This window comes from Phytophthora infestans, genomic scaffold (assembly GCF_000142945.1).
Source record: "Phytophthora infestans T30-4 supercont1.8 genomic scaffold, whole genome shotgun sequence".
NCBI lineage: Eukaryota > Oomycota > Peronosporomycetes > Peronosporales > Peronosporaceae > Phytophthora > Phytophthora infestans.
In genome coordinates, this window is record NW_003303751.1 from 674,914 (window position 1) to 691,637 (window position 16,724).

Here is a 16,724-nt window from a genome sequence, read left to right on the forward strand (position 1 = left end):
TGTCTGCAACCTGAGCACTTGCTGAAGGAGTAGACAGACCTTTATACTGCGCCACCTCCATATCTGCCGTTGTGCTTATCAGCCTTCTTCTTTGTCGCCTTCTTCGCCTTCGTCTGCCCTGCTCCATCGCTGCCGCTCTTCTGCTCTTTCCGTCGAATGCGGCGCTCGTGACGCTCACTTAGCAGAGCCTCGCGACAGAGGCGCCTTTCTTGCTCGGTGAGGTGGTGACGCAGTGTCTTGGGTGTCGGCGCAACCATGTTGCTCTCGGCCGTCGTTTTGAAGAGTGAGGAGGCTGGTGGCTGGTGGCCACTCGCTCGATAGTGGGTGTGTACCCCCCTTTTCTAACTCATTCAACCAAACTAAACCTAAGCCTGTGCATGTGACCTTTTTACACTCATATCAATGACTTCATTTCACTATAGCGGGGAAAGGGGGGATATGGACCGTTGCCCCATACAAAATTCAGGTATAAGTTTTGCTTATGTTGGAGGTCCAACATAAAATAAAAGGTATACACCCCTTATGTTGTAGGATCCAACATAAAGGAACTAAGGGGTTAAGTATTCGATAAAACTCCGTCATAAATTTCTGAGAAATGATGGTACATGTATCAGTTCGGCTGCCAGCGAATTTGCAATGAAACGTTCTCCCATGCGTTCGAGCAGGATGAGGAAAAAGAAGACGGCGGCGAAGTTAAAAAGGAAGCGTGAAATGATAAAGGTGGCGAAGAAGACGCAGATCATGACTCGGTGGAGGAGATAACTCCAGGCCGAAGAAAAGGTAGTAGCAAATGCGCAGTAACTTGGCTTGTCGTCCAGGTCTTCCAGGTCCTCCAAGCAGCTACGACTTCACTAGCACAGAAAGGTAAGTAACTTCAGCTCGAGTTGGTGAATCCAAAAGTAATTCATTAACAACTTATCTTCACCTTTCTTAGAAGCGCGGCTTCACCACAGTTGCGAGGAGGGAAAACCCTAGGCACAAAACTCCCTTTGACCCAGTAGGCCATCAATCCGTGAGGAAAGATGAGAGGCCTTTCCTGCCAATCCTACACCGGATTCGCAGGCCTCGACACGGGCGCGAACGCCTTGAACTTCAGTCGAAAGGCTAATACTCCCCTCGAACTCACGCCTCCGTGTCTCCGCTAACACAGCTGGATGCTGATCTGCTGTCAACGATCGACGCTTTTAACGCCTTTCATCACAACGTTCCACCACGCTCTCTACTGTGACTTGACGCATGTCACGCTTCATTTTGGACTTGACGTTTGATCAGGTTCTTTATGTCCTTGATACCGAGTAGTTGCCGCAGCTTTTCGAACAGCTGTGGTCCCAGCGCCTTCGTGAACATATTCGCCACGGAATCCACTGTCGGCACGTACTCGATGAACAGTTTTTTTCTTTCCACCAACTCCGCTAACTTGCGGCTTTGCTTGGCATATCTCTTAACTCTATCGAAGCTATCTGCGTCCGTGCACACCTCGATGGTGCTCTGGTTGTCCGAAAACAGCTCGCTAACTCGCTGGTTAAACCCCAGCTCTTTAAGCGGATTTCTTGCCCAGATCACATCCCCAACGCACAGACTCGCAGCAACCAACTCCGACTTGCAAGTATCGTTTGTAACCGACGGTTGCATCTTGCTTTTGAATACGATAATGTACCTATTCAGACTCACCACGTACCCCGCGACCGACCTCGAAGTATCCGGGCAATAAGCATGGTCAGCGTCGCTGTAGGCGCTCACCTGTAGCACATTACTCGCCTTTGCCTCTACACCAGTCCGTAAACGAGCCCCTTGTTAATAGCGCAATACTCGCTTTGAAGCGGCGTAATTCTCCTTCGCGTAGCTCCTGCAGTACCGACTAAAACCCCTTACTGCATTCGACATGTCCGGCCTCGTACAGGTTACCAGATACGGCAGTGCTCCAACCAGCACTTGGTATTTCATTGATTTGGAATTAATCTAGCTTTCGTCATCCTCGATCGGTAGGATCTTCTCGTTTTGTATCTGAGGCGACCTCACTGGTTTTGCATTCTTTATTTGAAACCTCGTCAGAATCTATTCAATGTACCCTATCTGAGACAGACACGGCAGCACACCAGGCTCGTAGTGCACTTCCATGCCCAACATGGAATACACACGACCCAGATCATTGATGGCGAACTTGCTTAGTAGCTCCTTCTTAACTAAGTCAATGACCTCCTGAGCTCCAATGATCATTACATCGTCTACGTAAACGGTCACTAGCACCAGCTTACCATCCACCTTCTTGAAGTAAAGGCCCACATCATACACACTTCGAGTGTAGTTCAATTCCACTCAATAGCCATGTAGAGTCAAATACCACAGCCTTTTCAATCCATAGATCGTTTTGAGCAATTTATAAACTCTATTAGTGCCATCGCTAAATAGTTCTGGTTGATAGTCGCACCGTCCATCTTGCTGTTGAGAGACGCAGTGTCAAAATCGACCTGGCCCACCTTCAACCCGAGGATCAATGTGATTACCAGCACAATTAACATCGTAGCCCAGCGAACAACAGGTGAGTAGGTTTTTCAGTACTCCCGTCCGAAACGTTGCTTGAACCCGTGCACCACTAGTCACGCTTTAAGTCGTTTCACAGCTCCACATGCATTTTATCCGAAGGACCCACTTCGTAGTTAGAGCCTTTGCATCTTTTGGCCAATCCACCAGCTTCCACGTGCCATTCTTGATCAAAGAGCCGTACTCTGCTTCCAATGCCGCCTTTCAGGCTTTCTTGTACGGCGAAGTCACCGCCTCCTCCAGACTGCTCGGGTCACTGACGTCCCCTTACGCCAGCAACTGATAGCCACTCAGTCTGGTGTTTGCTCGGCGTGTTCTCGTCGATTGCCTTGTCGGTTGTGCAGGTCCACCACCAACAGCTTGTCCACGATCTCCACGTCCTCGTCGAGCTTGCACTGGTACTTGGCATTGTCCACCTAGCTGTGCTCCTGGTTGCTCCTCTCCTTCCGATTCGTCACTGCTCGACGAAGTTTCAGCCTTCGAGCCGTTCATTGGCATAGTTTTTGTATTAATAGTAGTAAGCCCCTAAGATAAACTCCCCTGTACAGTCCGCGAAGCTTCCTCATTTACGCTTTCCTCTGCGACGTATTTAACCGGCAGTGGTACAAATGGAACGTTGTTGTAGGACTTGTGTTGTCCAGCCAATAGTGCATCCAAATACTTCCTACCAACTGTTATGTCTTCACGAAACAGCAAGTCACGAGCTTCCACAATCTTCCCAGTTCCTAATGTAGTAAACGGTAGCCTGGTGACGTATGTGCAAAGCCTAGTAGCAGTGCAGGTTCAGCTTTAGGACTAAGTTTGTTCTTCCTCTTACGAAACCAATGCATCCAAAAACGCGAATTTTTCTCAAGTCTGGCTTCTCTCCGTAAAGGTTTTCCGATGGAGTGTTCCCATTGAGATCCTTTGTCCCACTCATGATGTCAATCTGTACGGTATACTGTAATACTTCAGGCCATAGTTTTCTTGGCATGCCAGCTGCCTGCATAGCAGTCCTCGTCTTGTTTGTGAGCACCCCATTGAGCTTCTCGACCAGAGCAGCCGCTTCTGGTGTGTAATGATGCGTAGGTATGAATTCAATATCATTCGACTTCAAGAAAGCACTCAATTCTGCGGTTGCAAATTCACCACCGCCAACACTTGAAAACGTCTTGATCTTGTGTCTCTGAGCCAGCGATTTCTTGATCAGCGGTATGGTGTTTGCATTCGCGTCACTCTTCTTCTTGATAGGATAGAACCACTGGTATCTTGAACCTCGACCTGTATGAGCTGAAAGTGGCGATGGTTTCTAGAACGAGGAATGTACTTTCCCATTTCACAAGAGTCTGACATTAATTTTTCGTAGTTCACATTGGTACCTTTGTCCTTGGCGCTCTTCTTTTACGACATACGCCTGCGTTTAGCTGGCATACACGTCATACATGCAAACTTCTTCTTGAAGAGGTCCTCTGGAATCATCATACTCTCTACCACTTTGTTTTGCACCATGGCCTTAATTGCTGACATATTCAGGTGCCCAAGCTGTTCATGTCAGCGCATGAGTGGACTAGCATCGGCGTTTACAGTAGCGAACAGGTTAACTAACCCCTTGGACGCGGAGGTGTGACACGGATAGGCACCGGAAAGTGCTTAGGAGGGTATAAGAAAATACCCTCGTTAAAATATGTTATACTTAATTCAGGGTGAAAAGTGCACTTTATTAGCAACGAATGTAGCTAGCCGCCTTGATAATTATTCCGCAGAAGGGGATGGTGTGATCAGCGAATTTAAAATTCTTCAATCAACTGTTTCCTGGTCATATCTAAATTTGGAGCACACGCATCACATACAAACATCTCCCTCCTTCCCCCAACTAGACCCCAAGCAGCGGTGCAAACAGTAGCGGCATAGGGGTAGTAACTGGATGGCCAAGTGAGAACTAACAGAGGCGAATGCATGTGCGGATACGGTGCCAATAAATGGTTGAGATTGTGAAGGTACATGTATTGACAAGGTTAGCTACGGACAACCAATAAATGGTTGAGATTGTGAAGGTACATGTATTGACAAGGTTAGCTACGGATTGGCAAGACTACGGTCCCGAATGTGACTCTCCTTTGGCGAAAACTTACCGTTCTGCCACAGGATATGCCACATCTGTGCACACGTCATTCCTTCGTTTGCTGGACGCCCTCGGACTTGTTGCAAAGCGTCACCACACCCTTCTTGTCCTCCGAACACTTTGGGCAATAGAATGTCGATGTTCCCCCACGCCGCTTATCTTCAGGCTTGTAGCAGGAGCAGACTTTACACTGGCGCTGTCTCAACCTCTGGCCACCGTTGTTCATGCTCGTATCTGCCGTTTGAACTAGTGCATGCCCGCCATGTACAGTAACTTGTTCAGTAACTGTAGTAGTAGGTCGAGATAATCCGGTTGTCTCAGTAAATGCTGTCTGTGTTTGAAGGATAAGTTGCTTGTGCATTCTTGCCAAGAACACGTAATGCGACATCTTTTTCTTGCTCTGTTTCTTCCACAACAGCGAATGTACAATGTACGCGCTCACCATGGCCATGTCTAATTGCCCAAGGAAGAGTCTCTTGTAGTATTTCTGAAATCTGGTATACAGAACATCATAAATTAGAGACCATAAGTTGACATTGTCAGCGTAGCATTTACCTTGCTGCTAATTGCATTGAGTACGACTGAAGTCGCAATTGATAATGGCGATCACCAACACCCATGAAGCGCTGGTATTCTGCAGCAAACCCCGGGCATCGAACAGTGCTCTGCTCTCCATTTTTTTTCACGGCGCTGAACACTCGTCATCTCTGTTCCAACTTGGGATGCCAGGAAGTAGACCGATCTGTTATCAGCCAAGCCCAGTGCCACGAGACCCGGATTGCTTTTAGCGATCGCCATTTTGAAGGAGCCCCTTTTAAAGTTTGCTAGTCGCTTCTTAAAAGGAAACTGAACCCCTTTGCACCACCCTTTTCGATTCTTTTGTATAGTCCCAGAGAAATTGAAGTCCATAGTCCGCAGTTGTTGCGCTAGCGCCACCGAAGTATAAAACCGATCTGCAACCACGAGGCGTCTTTCTTGGTAAGGGATGCCAAGGAAACCACTCGCAGTATTTCGTATGACGGCCGCCGGGCCGCTCTTTATGTCCATCGATTGAGCACACTCCTTGTCCTTCTTTCGCCGAACGTCGACTTCAACTCTGTCATGCATCAAAAAGTATATTCTAAGTCAGCATAGCATCAATAATTTATCGTGACTATGTCAGCATTACCTTTTGCAGTAGCTCGACTCGGCCCAGCCCGTCATGACGCACTTGGTTCCCCACTTATGAGCCTTATCCTTCATTTACATGCGTGTCGGATTACCCCGAAGGTAACATACCTTTATCAACGGCCACTCCTGAACCCAAGATATACCCATCCTTGAATGTAGTTTCCACCGTTGCCAGCACCGAACGAATTTTCCAGCCCCCTATCACTAGAAGCCGCAGGATCTTCGTTGTCAGTAAAATGCAGAAATCTGGTAATGAGCCGAAAACGGTCTCGGGGCATAGCTTTTCCAAATGTTCCTGTAAAATTACACCATTCTCGGCCATATTCCAGTGCATCTCAAACGACTTTCGAGGACTCAAGGCATGGACCAACATCAGCCCAACCCATTGAATAGCTTCGTGCGGTAGAATCATATCAAATTTCATCAGGCGCTTTCTCAGTTTTTCTGTACTCTTCTGATGCCGGTGCATCACCTCCCCTTCTTGCTGTACCGTTTTCTTGAGGCGTGCTTCAAGCGTTTGCTTCCAATACCGGTCAGATTGGCTGGCAACATGCCGCCAGCACGATTTGGGCAGGAAATAGCAGAAGAGGTCGATAGGTGACTGTGAAGCAGCTGTGACGCCTTGTGAGGGTCCACAGTACCCGTTGTACATCTTGTCTACACCAGCATCATTAGTAACAGGCGTTGTATCGTCAGGTAGAACAGTCCAGCCATCTTGTGCCATGGCAGCAAGTTGAGTGTTGTCATAAATCTCAGACGACCCTGTCAGCATAATGTCCGTTAGATAAACTCTCCTTGGCTCCACAACAAAACAACAATACACACCTTGAACGCGCAACCGCATATCATCAATTTCAGCTGGCTTCATATGACCGATCATACGACTGACCCCTTCTGCGACTGACTCGTTTGTATCTTCAGTCTCACTGGAATCTTCATCCACAGTTTCAGCGGTCTCCACCAAATCATCAATCCCTTCTCCGTCCGAATCTAGAAAAACTTCACCTTCTCCCAATACGAGGTTTGGATCAGTGGCTTCCATCACCGCGAATTCGATTCCTCGAAATTGAGACGAACTGACTGTTGCAGGCGGAATCGTCACTCCGTCGTCGTCTCGGGTCGTGTCGCCAGTATCACCTTCAGACTCAGAATCATCCCCATCACTCTCATCGAAAACGTACTCAATGTTTTCGCCATCGCTGCTACCGGTGATGACTAAATCCATATCACCATCCATATGTCCGACTGGAGATTTATTAGCATCATCAATAGCTACAATAACCCACACTTGGAATTAGCAAACATATTCGTCAGCATATAAAAAAAATCGGAAATGCTATACCTGGAGGGTCAGTATTAGCAGATGCTACCAAGTCAGCATTAACATTTTCTGTATACAAACCACGTCAGCGTATGATCAAGACAGCATAAAAACAGTCGACTATACCTGTCGTGTCAGCGTTAGCTTGTCCTCCGTTGTCAGCATTATCTAAAAATCATTACGACAGTGTCAGCTTAGCATAACGTCAGCATATTATCGGATTCTTATACCATTCTTGTCAGTGTTCATGGAACCAGGTTCTTGATTTGTATGAGGGGAATCTGCACGATGTCCATCGTTTGCTACAAATACCCATTTAGATCTTTATAGGCACCAGCACTGAAACGAAGCGGTACCTTCGGCGTTTTCGCCTCCCCGCAGTGGGGAGCTGCAGACGAGCTCCTCATAAAGGGAACAGCGTTTTCCAAAACGCAGCCGTGGACCGCGGGTCTCGGTCCGACGCAATTGTCTCCGGGAGACCGTGATAGCGGAACACGCCATCGACGAACAACCTCGCGGGGTGTTCGCCTGTGACGGCAACAGGTACTAGAGCACGAGGTACCATCTTGCTCAGCCGACACACGAACGCCAAAATCCCGGTGTTGCTGTATCTGTCGGGGGGAAGCCACAAGATGAAGTCAAGACTCATCCACTTCCAACTGTCAGCCGGAACGGGCAGGATCTGTAGTGGAGCCCAAGCGTGCTCTGTGGGCTTAACCCGCTGACATGTTTTACATGGCTTCACGAATCGCGCGACCACTTGTACATATGGGTCACCAGAAGGTCTGATAGACCGAAAAGAGGTCCTCTCGCGACCCACGTGGCCGTTGGAGGGCATGCCGAGCTCCTTTAAAAGGATGTCGAACTTCCGATTTTTGTTGTTGGGTACGACCACCCATAAAAGTTCATTGGTCTCCACCCGGTATTAGAGGAGGTCATCCTTCAACTCATATCGGTGGAGCCGGGAGCGCTGTCGCGACCAAAACCAGTCGGACTTCGCGTTCGTTCCTGCTGTGAGGAAATTGACGATAGACGCGGCAGTCTCATCGTCTCGATACGCCATGCGAATCCGATCATATAGATCCATTGTTACCCGTGTGATGTGGCCAACGCGTAGTCTAGACGCCGAGAGAGGGCGTCCGCAAGCACGTTGAGCTTGACCGGCTTGTACTGAACGCGAAAGTTGTACTCCGCGAAGAAGGAGAACCACCTCGCTATCCGTTGGGAGAGGTGAGACGAATTTGTCGCCGTCCTCAAGGATGCGTGATCAGTGTAGATCACAAAGGGCCGTGAGCCCAGAAGGTGTGCCCGAAACCTCTCAAGGGCATACTTCATTGTCAGGAGCTCCTTGTCGTGGACAGGGTAGTTCCGTTCGGCGGCTTTGGGCTGCCTGGACTGGAACAAATGACTCGTTCATGCCGAGCCGTGTCGGGCTGAAGCAGTGTACAGCCGATGGCATAGTCGGAGGCATCGCAGACGACTTCGTCTTGTCCGGCAGGACCAGGACAGGGGCCTCTTGAGACTGGCCTTGATTCTAACAAAGACATCCAGGTGCTCTTGCTCCCAGCGCCAGTCAACGTCCTTCTTAAGGAGGCCGGACAAGGGCTTAGCAAAGCCCGCGTACCCTGCGTTGTACATGAAAGGTAGTTGGACAAGCCCAACCACTTTCGAAGATCCTTCTGGGATCGGGGCGTTCGCAATGCGGCTATCGCCCTGACCTTGTCTGGGTCAACTCGAACGCCCACGTTGATTACGAAGCAACCGAGAACCTTAATCACTGGTGACGCGAAGACGCACTTGTCGATGTTGGCGTAGAGCTTGTTTGCTCGCATTACGTCCAACACTCGACGGAGGTGCCCCAGACGCATCTCCGTGGCCGTCTTGCCTCTCTCGACACGGCTATGGACGAAGATTACGTCCATGTACGTCGGTACGAAGGCGCGCAATGGCCTGAACAATTGCGTCACCAGGCGGTTGAATGTCGCCGGGGCATTAGACAAGCCCTACGGCATGACGGGCCACTCCCAAAGCATGCCGATTGGAGTGCTCACCGCGGTGAGGTTGATGTCGCTATCGCGTATCAGGATCTGGTAGCGTCCGTCTACCAAATACAGCTCACTGTATCGTACGCTTCCGGTCATGTTGTTCAACAACACATCCTTTCGTGGATTGGTGTCTGGGCCGGCACCGTCGTGTTGGTCAGTTTGTTATAGGTATGAACTAGACGTCACTTTCCGTTCGGCTTCCAAACGCAGAAAGTTGTCGTCGCGTGCGGGGACTTCGCCTCCCGCACCATGCCTGCCTTCGCAGCGAAGAAGGCATCGATGGCCTCGCACTGTTCACGTGGAAGAGACCATTGTCTCGTGACATAGTACTTTGTGCCAGGCACGAGATCGATCTCATACCGTACGCCTCGACCCGGTAGGAGCTGGGTCGGTGGGTGTTTGTTCACCACGTCCGCATACTTCGTCACCAAAGGCTACATCGGATCATAGAGTTTATAAGGATCTCAGAACCCAAGCGCGTCTGACATTGCTTGCTCATCTCTTTCAGGACGTCCTCGTCCAAGACAGAGGAGGCGTTCAACTCCACCCGAGTGGCCGCAGGCCTTATGAGCACCATCTCGGCAGCCTTCCCAGCCTTGAGGTTGGCCAAGACGGTCTCGACCGTCATTTCATCGAGGTATAGTGTCTCTGCAACCTCTGGCAACGGTATCAAGTGGACACCAGATGCCTTGGCGGGTAAGCTGGTCTCGCCATCGAAGATGTGATAGCCCTCTTCTACTGGCCGTGTCGTGGAAGCCGGGCCCTGGACTCCGCGTCACATGAAGCGACGTCGATCAGAACGAGGTTCCGATCCGACTCTCGACGGCGATCGTGACGTGGAACTTTGTTACCCACATCTAAAAATGTCAGAGCGTCGACATCCGTCCTCGTGTGGTACTCTATTACCCACACAGGAAGCGTATCCCACGTCTTCCCTTTAGTTCAGGTCTGGGCGACCGTGAGTGGAGCTCTGTTACCCATCTTGAACACGCAATTACCAGCGTTCATGATAGCTGCAGCTGTCAGCGGAACTATGTTTCCCGCTTGTGGACCTAAGTTATCCACTTGGCCGGCGCCTCCTAGCGACGCCACCATCGAAGCGCCCTTGGAATCGTCACACAGGTCGACGACGCCCAAGCATCTTCTGGATGATTTGGTACCCTGGCAGCCCTTGCGGGCGCCCCGGGTCCTGCCAGAGGTGGGAACATGACTTACCAATGCTCTGTCGGACTGCGCAGGGCGGCTGGCACCGATTGCCTTGCCTCGCCAGTCGATCCAGGTATCGTGCTTCTCAAGCCAGGGCATGCCCAGGATCATACCATATGGATCCATATCGAGAACAGTGAACTGTTCGAGGCTGTCAAAGTCTTCAAACTTGACGGCCAGATCCACTTGGACGTTGGGGACAGTGACGACCTTCCCGTCGGCCAGTCACACTGACACCGTCCCGTTGCCCTTGCTTTCTCTCAAAGCATCGGGCTACTTGTGGCTATTACGAAAAACCTTCTGGCAGCGTGCATAATCCTTCGACGCCACAGAATCGATCAAGATTCTAAAGGGGTGGTCGTATTCCAGTTCACATCCTTGTACTACGAGCAGCCCGCCTCTTCGCTTCGCCGATTCGAGAGTGTGAAGACTCTCAGGAGCTAAGTCCTCGTGGTACGCTCCACCCGCGCACCCTTCACGAAGCCTTAGAGCAGCCCCAGCAGGGCACCGCTCCTACTGGTCTCTGGCGTTTCCCTGTTCCCGGGATCCTTGCTTCTTCCGGCGCCCTTAAGGACGGGTTTGGGGAAAGTTCGCCTGCGGTGTCGCTCCGCGGGGCAGTCGCGCTTGAAGTGGCTCAGCTTCTCCGAGATGAAGCAGCGAATGTCACGCTGCTCGGAGGACCCGAGTTCCGTGGAAATGGTCCATTAAGGTTTGCTCGACCGGGATTCGACAAAGAATTTCCAGGCCATGCTGAGGCCGGCGTGCGCGCCTGGCTATGGTTGTATTCTTCCTGAAGCGCCACTTGAATCGTCTCTTCGATGGTGTTTTACTGCACCCGGGACAGCTATGTGCGCGCTGGGCCCACGCGAAGGCAGTCCATGAACACAGTCATCTTGGCATGTTCGTTGAGTGGGTGTTTTCCACTAGGGACGCCGTGAGCGCCGTATCGCTTGGACGTATTCGTGCGGCTAACGCCTTCCTTGCTTGCATGAGAGGAAGCGTGAACGCTACCGGTACTCGTAGCTCGCCGGGAGGAACGCGGCTCGGTGCTGTTCGCACAGCTGAGCCCAGGATGTGAATCATCCAGGGGGTGTCGCCTCCCGTGCGTCCACCCAACCCTTAGCTCGACCGCTAAGGTTAGAGAGTGCAAAGGCAACACGGAGTTGCTCGGTCAAGATCAGAGCCATTTCCATCGCAAGCTCTACATCTCAAACCCAGAAGCGAATGTTCTTACCTTTCTTCCCTTCATACGGCTTTACCTTCAGCCGTATTGACTTCGGGTGAGGCGGATTTGCTTCCGACGCCGGAGCCTGCTGGTTTTCCCGCACATGTGCTATGTGCCCTTGTTCATAAGCGTCAAAAGCATTGACGCACTCGAGCTGCTCGGCCGGGGTTGACGCCACCAGGCTCTGCAGGGCCTCCACCTTAAAGATGCCAGTCGTTTTACGAACCGACTCCAACTGTGAGTCGTTCAGATGGTAGAAGTCATTCCTATCCATGGCAACAAACTTCAGAGAGGTTCAGGTAGTCTACCCGCGGTGGCGTGGATTGACTACAGGTGTGACGGGGACACACAGCATCTTGCGCTAGAGGAAGTTAGCTTCCGAGGGTATACAAACTTTACGTGAACGGCAGTTCACAGGTCCCTTTTTGCCTAAGGGCGCGAAGTGACCAATTTACGGAAGTTGCAAACTAGATATATTTATAGGTAGGCTAAGCTTGAGGTAATCAAACAAGCTATAATTCACCAATAGAAAAGCAATATCATCAGCCAATGGTTGGCCTCGGACGACCCTGGTACCATGTACCAGATATTCTGAAGTATGACGTGTTACACTTCATGGAACTAGGGGTGCATTTGGGTCTACGTTCCCAGTTACAGGCTGTGCGATGGGTGTAATGTGTGACACAGCAAAGAGCATTTCCTCGAGCTATACTGGATCAATAACCCCAACCTAAACTACAATCAACGTACAGTTGCGGTTTTACTACAGCCCTGGCCCTTAACTCTCAAGGTTGTGCCTAGGGTGAAATCTGTGGCCTCGATAGGAGTAGGAGCAGTTGAGTAGAGCGCAGGAGCAGGAGTAAGTCGGAAAGAAGCTCACTTCTTAACTTGCAATCAGCAATCATCAGCATTTCAGCAACGCAAAGCGGAAACAACCACGAAGTAAGCTTTAGACCTAAGCGACCACAAGCATGGCAACCAAGTCACATCAGTACGAAGCCGATGGGGACGGAGTGACGAAGTCTGTTAGCTAACAGGTGGGTCGAGCTCGCCAAGGCACCGTGGCTGAGTGTCTGTAGTCATGATGTCTTGGTCAAATGGATCCATGCACGTGACTAGTATAAAGAAACTATTCGACAACGCTGTTTCGAGAGCCGTTAACGACTTAAGACCGTGATAAAACTAGTAAAGGCCTTAACCGACCGAAGGTTGCTGGAGGATATATGCCTCTATGAGCTACGGAATACTGTGAATAACGTCAGCAGTGATGAGATTCGCTTTGTGTTATAGCAGCGGATTGGCACCGTAAAGAGCGAGCAGATCCCCCGACTTGGACGCGTTGCTCAAGAAGAAGTTGAAGATCAACTTGACAGAAGACGATATCGATGCTCGTATGCTACGGTACTACCGCTATTTCTCCTCCATTATTGAAAACCATGGTTTAAAAAATACTCGGTGTCGGAGTCCTCGACGCAGAGGAATTTGCTGATCGCATGAATCTACGATGCACCATCTTGATCGATAATCTCGAACCTCGTATGGTACGTGATAATATCAAGCGAGCTTGTAAGTATGAGTACAAAGAGGCGAAGAGAAACGATTTTAATCCGCTTCAATATCATTAAGGAGAAGGAACGGGTTCAGCACAAGTATCACTCGCTGTCGATGGTGCAAAACGCCAAATCTCCACCTAACCGAAGGTCTAGTCATCATGAAACGAAGTCTAAAACTGGTAATGGAGAGCAGCAATACTGTTGTGGGAGTCCGTAGAAATGAAGCTCAGCGGAGTTTACCAGCGTATAATATACCGGGTATCAGCCAAAGCCACCCAAGCCTGTCAAGGCTCTCATTTCGTGACCATCCGACGGCGATGGATGAAGATAAGAGACGTGCTGTCGACAAGATGAAGGACATAAAGTATCGGTCACGAGTCACAGTGGTTTGAACTTTGCCTCAACCTGAGAAAGTGATGAACAATGAGCTCGTGGTCCTGTCGTATTGTGCTGACTCAGGATCCGGCTCAACTGTGATCCCTCGTGCAGTAGTCGACCAGCTAGTTTCACTTGGTAGCAGTGTGGAGATGCATGTGCTACCTTCTCCAATTGAGGCTATCGTTTCTAGAGGATCTACAGCTATCTGTTTTGACTCTGTTACGGTGGATGTCGTGCTTCAAACAGCAGCAGGTACTGTGAAGCTCCCCGACGTGGCCTCTTTGGTTATGGAGGGTGAAGATACCGATTTTCTTCTTGGTAACGATACGCTCGTCTCACTTGGAATTGATGTAAACCAGCAACTTGAACAGCTGGCTAAAGGTGCACTTAGTGAAGATGTTGACCCATTTAAAGACGACGAACATGCAGATCTCAAACTTTGTGGTTTGGAAGCTCGCAGTAAATTTGAAGATATGGTGGTCGCAGCTGGAAATAATAATTTAGACTCCGACTATCTCTCTTTCCTTCGCGATGTCGTGCTGGGATATGAGTATATTTTCCGGATTGACCTGGGCGCTGATCCCCCATCCGACATTGAACCACTGCGAATTCAGTTGGTGGACGGAGCTGTACCTTTTAGAGCGCGTTCACGTCGGTATGCCAAAGCACAGCGCACCTTTGGGAATACACGAAGCGGTTTGAGATGGTGGTTTTTGTTTCCGACAAAACAACCAAAGCCATTGGACGTGTACGGCGGTGCCTGTGGCAAAATTCAAGTAGCCAGGTGATTTTCGAATGACTGTCGACTATCGCCCTGTAAATCCACTGACCGTGCCGATCGCTGGAGCAGCTTAGGATGTGACTGATTCTGCTGACGAAGCAGCCGGATCTTACGGGTTTGTAGATTTGGACATGCCAACGGGATTCTGGCAGCTCCCACTACATCCTGACAGCCAGGAAATGATGAGTTTTGTTACGACGGATACTGTGTAATTGCCTACGCGCGTTCCACAGTGAGCGAGTAATTCGGCAACCCACTTTCCGAACGAGTCGCAAAAGGTCTTCGTCGAACTTCTGTACACCCATCTATTTTTGTAAATCCACTAAATCCTCGTATGTGTAAAAGATGCGCCTACGTTTAATTCTGCACTTTGTGAGTTCTGTTCTATTGTCCGTACTCACCGGCTGAAGCTCAGCGTAAGTAAGAGCTGAATATTCCAGAAAGAGATCCGTTGGTGTGACCGCATCTTCAGTGGCACTGATTCGCCACGACCCTGAACGCATCAGTGCGTTGTAAGCTCTTCCGCTCTCTACGCCAGCCACTGACCGGCGGCACTTCATGTGTACAGCTGGGTGGATGCGCGATGCGTTGATCGACTTCAAACTTATCCTGCGCTCGTTGCATGACAATTTGGGAGCAGTATCTAGTGTCAATGGGCGGACTAAGAAACTATCGGCTAAGGTGGTTCTTTCGTGGACGTTGGACGAAAACGACTTGTCCAACTCCGCAAAAACCCTGCTCGGTTCTTCGCAGCTATTGCATTTTCCGACAACGTCATCCACAGTGACCGTGTTTAGTGACGCCAGTCAGCTGGGGTGGGGGCTCGTCGTGACTCAAGTCGATGATTGAGACTCCGTATTACCTGCTAATGAGATGCAGCACCAACTTCTTGTTTGCAAAAGCGAGATTTTTAATGCGATGGAACGTCGGTGGAGCATTATTGAGAAAGAAGCGTACCCAATCATTTGAGCTGCCCGCAACCTGGGTCACCTTCTTGTCCGTTCTTCAGGCTTCAGGCTGTTCTGCGATCATAAGGACCGGATCAATGTGTTTGCACCAACGTACGAAGTTAAACGCCATGTGCGTGCCAAATTATAACGGTGGGCGCTATCTCTTAATGGCCATCACTACAAAATCGATCACATCGATGGTACGATAAACGTGTCGGCCGATCTCCCCTCACGGTGGGGATCTTCTGGTGAGACAGGGGTGCATGTAAAGTGCAAATTCTTCATACATAGTCAACAACGCATTGATGACGTGGCTGAACGTCAACTTGACGAGCTGCATCCATGTCAGGGGGCTTTTGTCTTTCCGACCTTGAATGAGATCAGCCAAGTGCGACAGCAACACAAGCGGACTGCACCCAGAGCAACAGTGTGTGCGTCATGAATGCAGGCGAAAAAATATGGATACCAGAGTCCGCGAAGATGCTACAACTGCGCATTCTCATTGTGGTCCATTGCGGTGGTCAAGGTTACCGAGGACTTGAGGCGATGATGACGACAGTCAAAGACCTTTTCTCGATCAAAGGTCTGGAACAGCATTACGCAATTCTTAAAGCGGCGCCTTCTCTGCAAACAGGTGATGGGTAGGAACGTAATTCCACGCCCTCGACGGCCTACAAATGACGCATCTGAGCGAAACGATATGCTCCACTGGAATTTTTTTTTTCTTGACGACAGTGTGGGGAATGCAAATACCTACTCGTGTTAAAGGACGGGCTTACTCATTTTGTGAATTGGTGGCTTGCAATTCGCCAACAAGTGTCGTGGCAGCTACGTCTCTCATGGATTGGTTGAAGCGTTTTGGCCCGCCTCAAAAAAGGATTTCCGATCCAGGAAGTCACTCCAAGATCCAGTTCGTACAGCAATTTTGCAAAAATCTCTCCATTGAGCAGGGTCTAGTTTCAGCTTACGTACCGTGGATTAACTGTACTATTGAGCGACAGAATTGAGATGTGCTTCAAGTTATACGAGGTCTGTTGATGAAGATGAAGCTGGATACATATGAGTGGGAATATATCATGCTGTTAGTGCAAGGGGTTCTGAATCACACTCCAGTGGCTTCATTAGGCAACGAGTCCCCTGGTGAGCTTTTCACCGAGTTGCCTAGTCCTACATCGTTTGAGACTATCCTAGTTGAGCGCAATGGCAAGGCAATGATGGTGACTGAGCACGTAGCTATTCCTGACGAAATGGTGGAGAACATGCAACGCAGACTACAAGAGATGCACAACGAGGTAGGAGCAACGTCGGTTGCCGAACATGAGCAGCGCCAACGGAGTATAATTTGCAATTTCACTATCGATGACTCCGTACTGTGGTCTAGGAACTACGCTCGCCTTCGGTAAGCAAACTACTCGCCCGTTGGGTGGTACCTTTCGAAGTTGTCGAGGAGCAT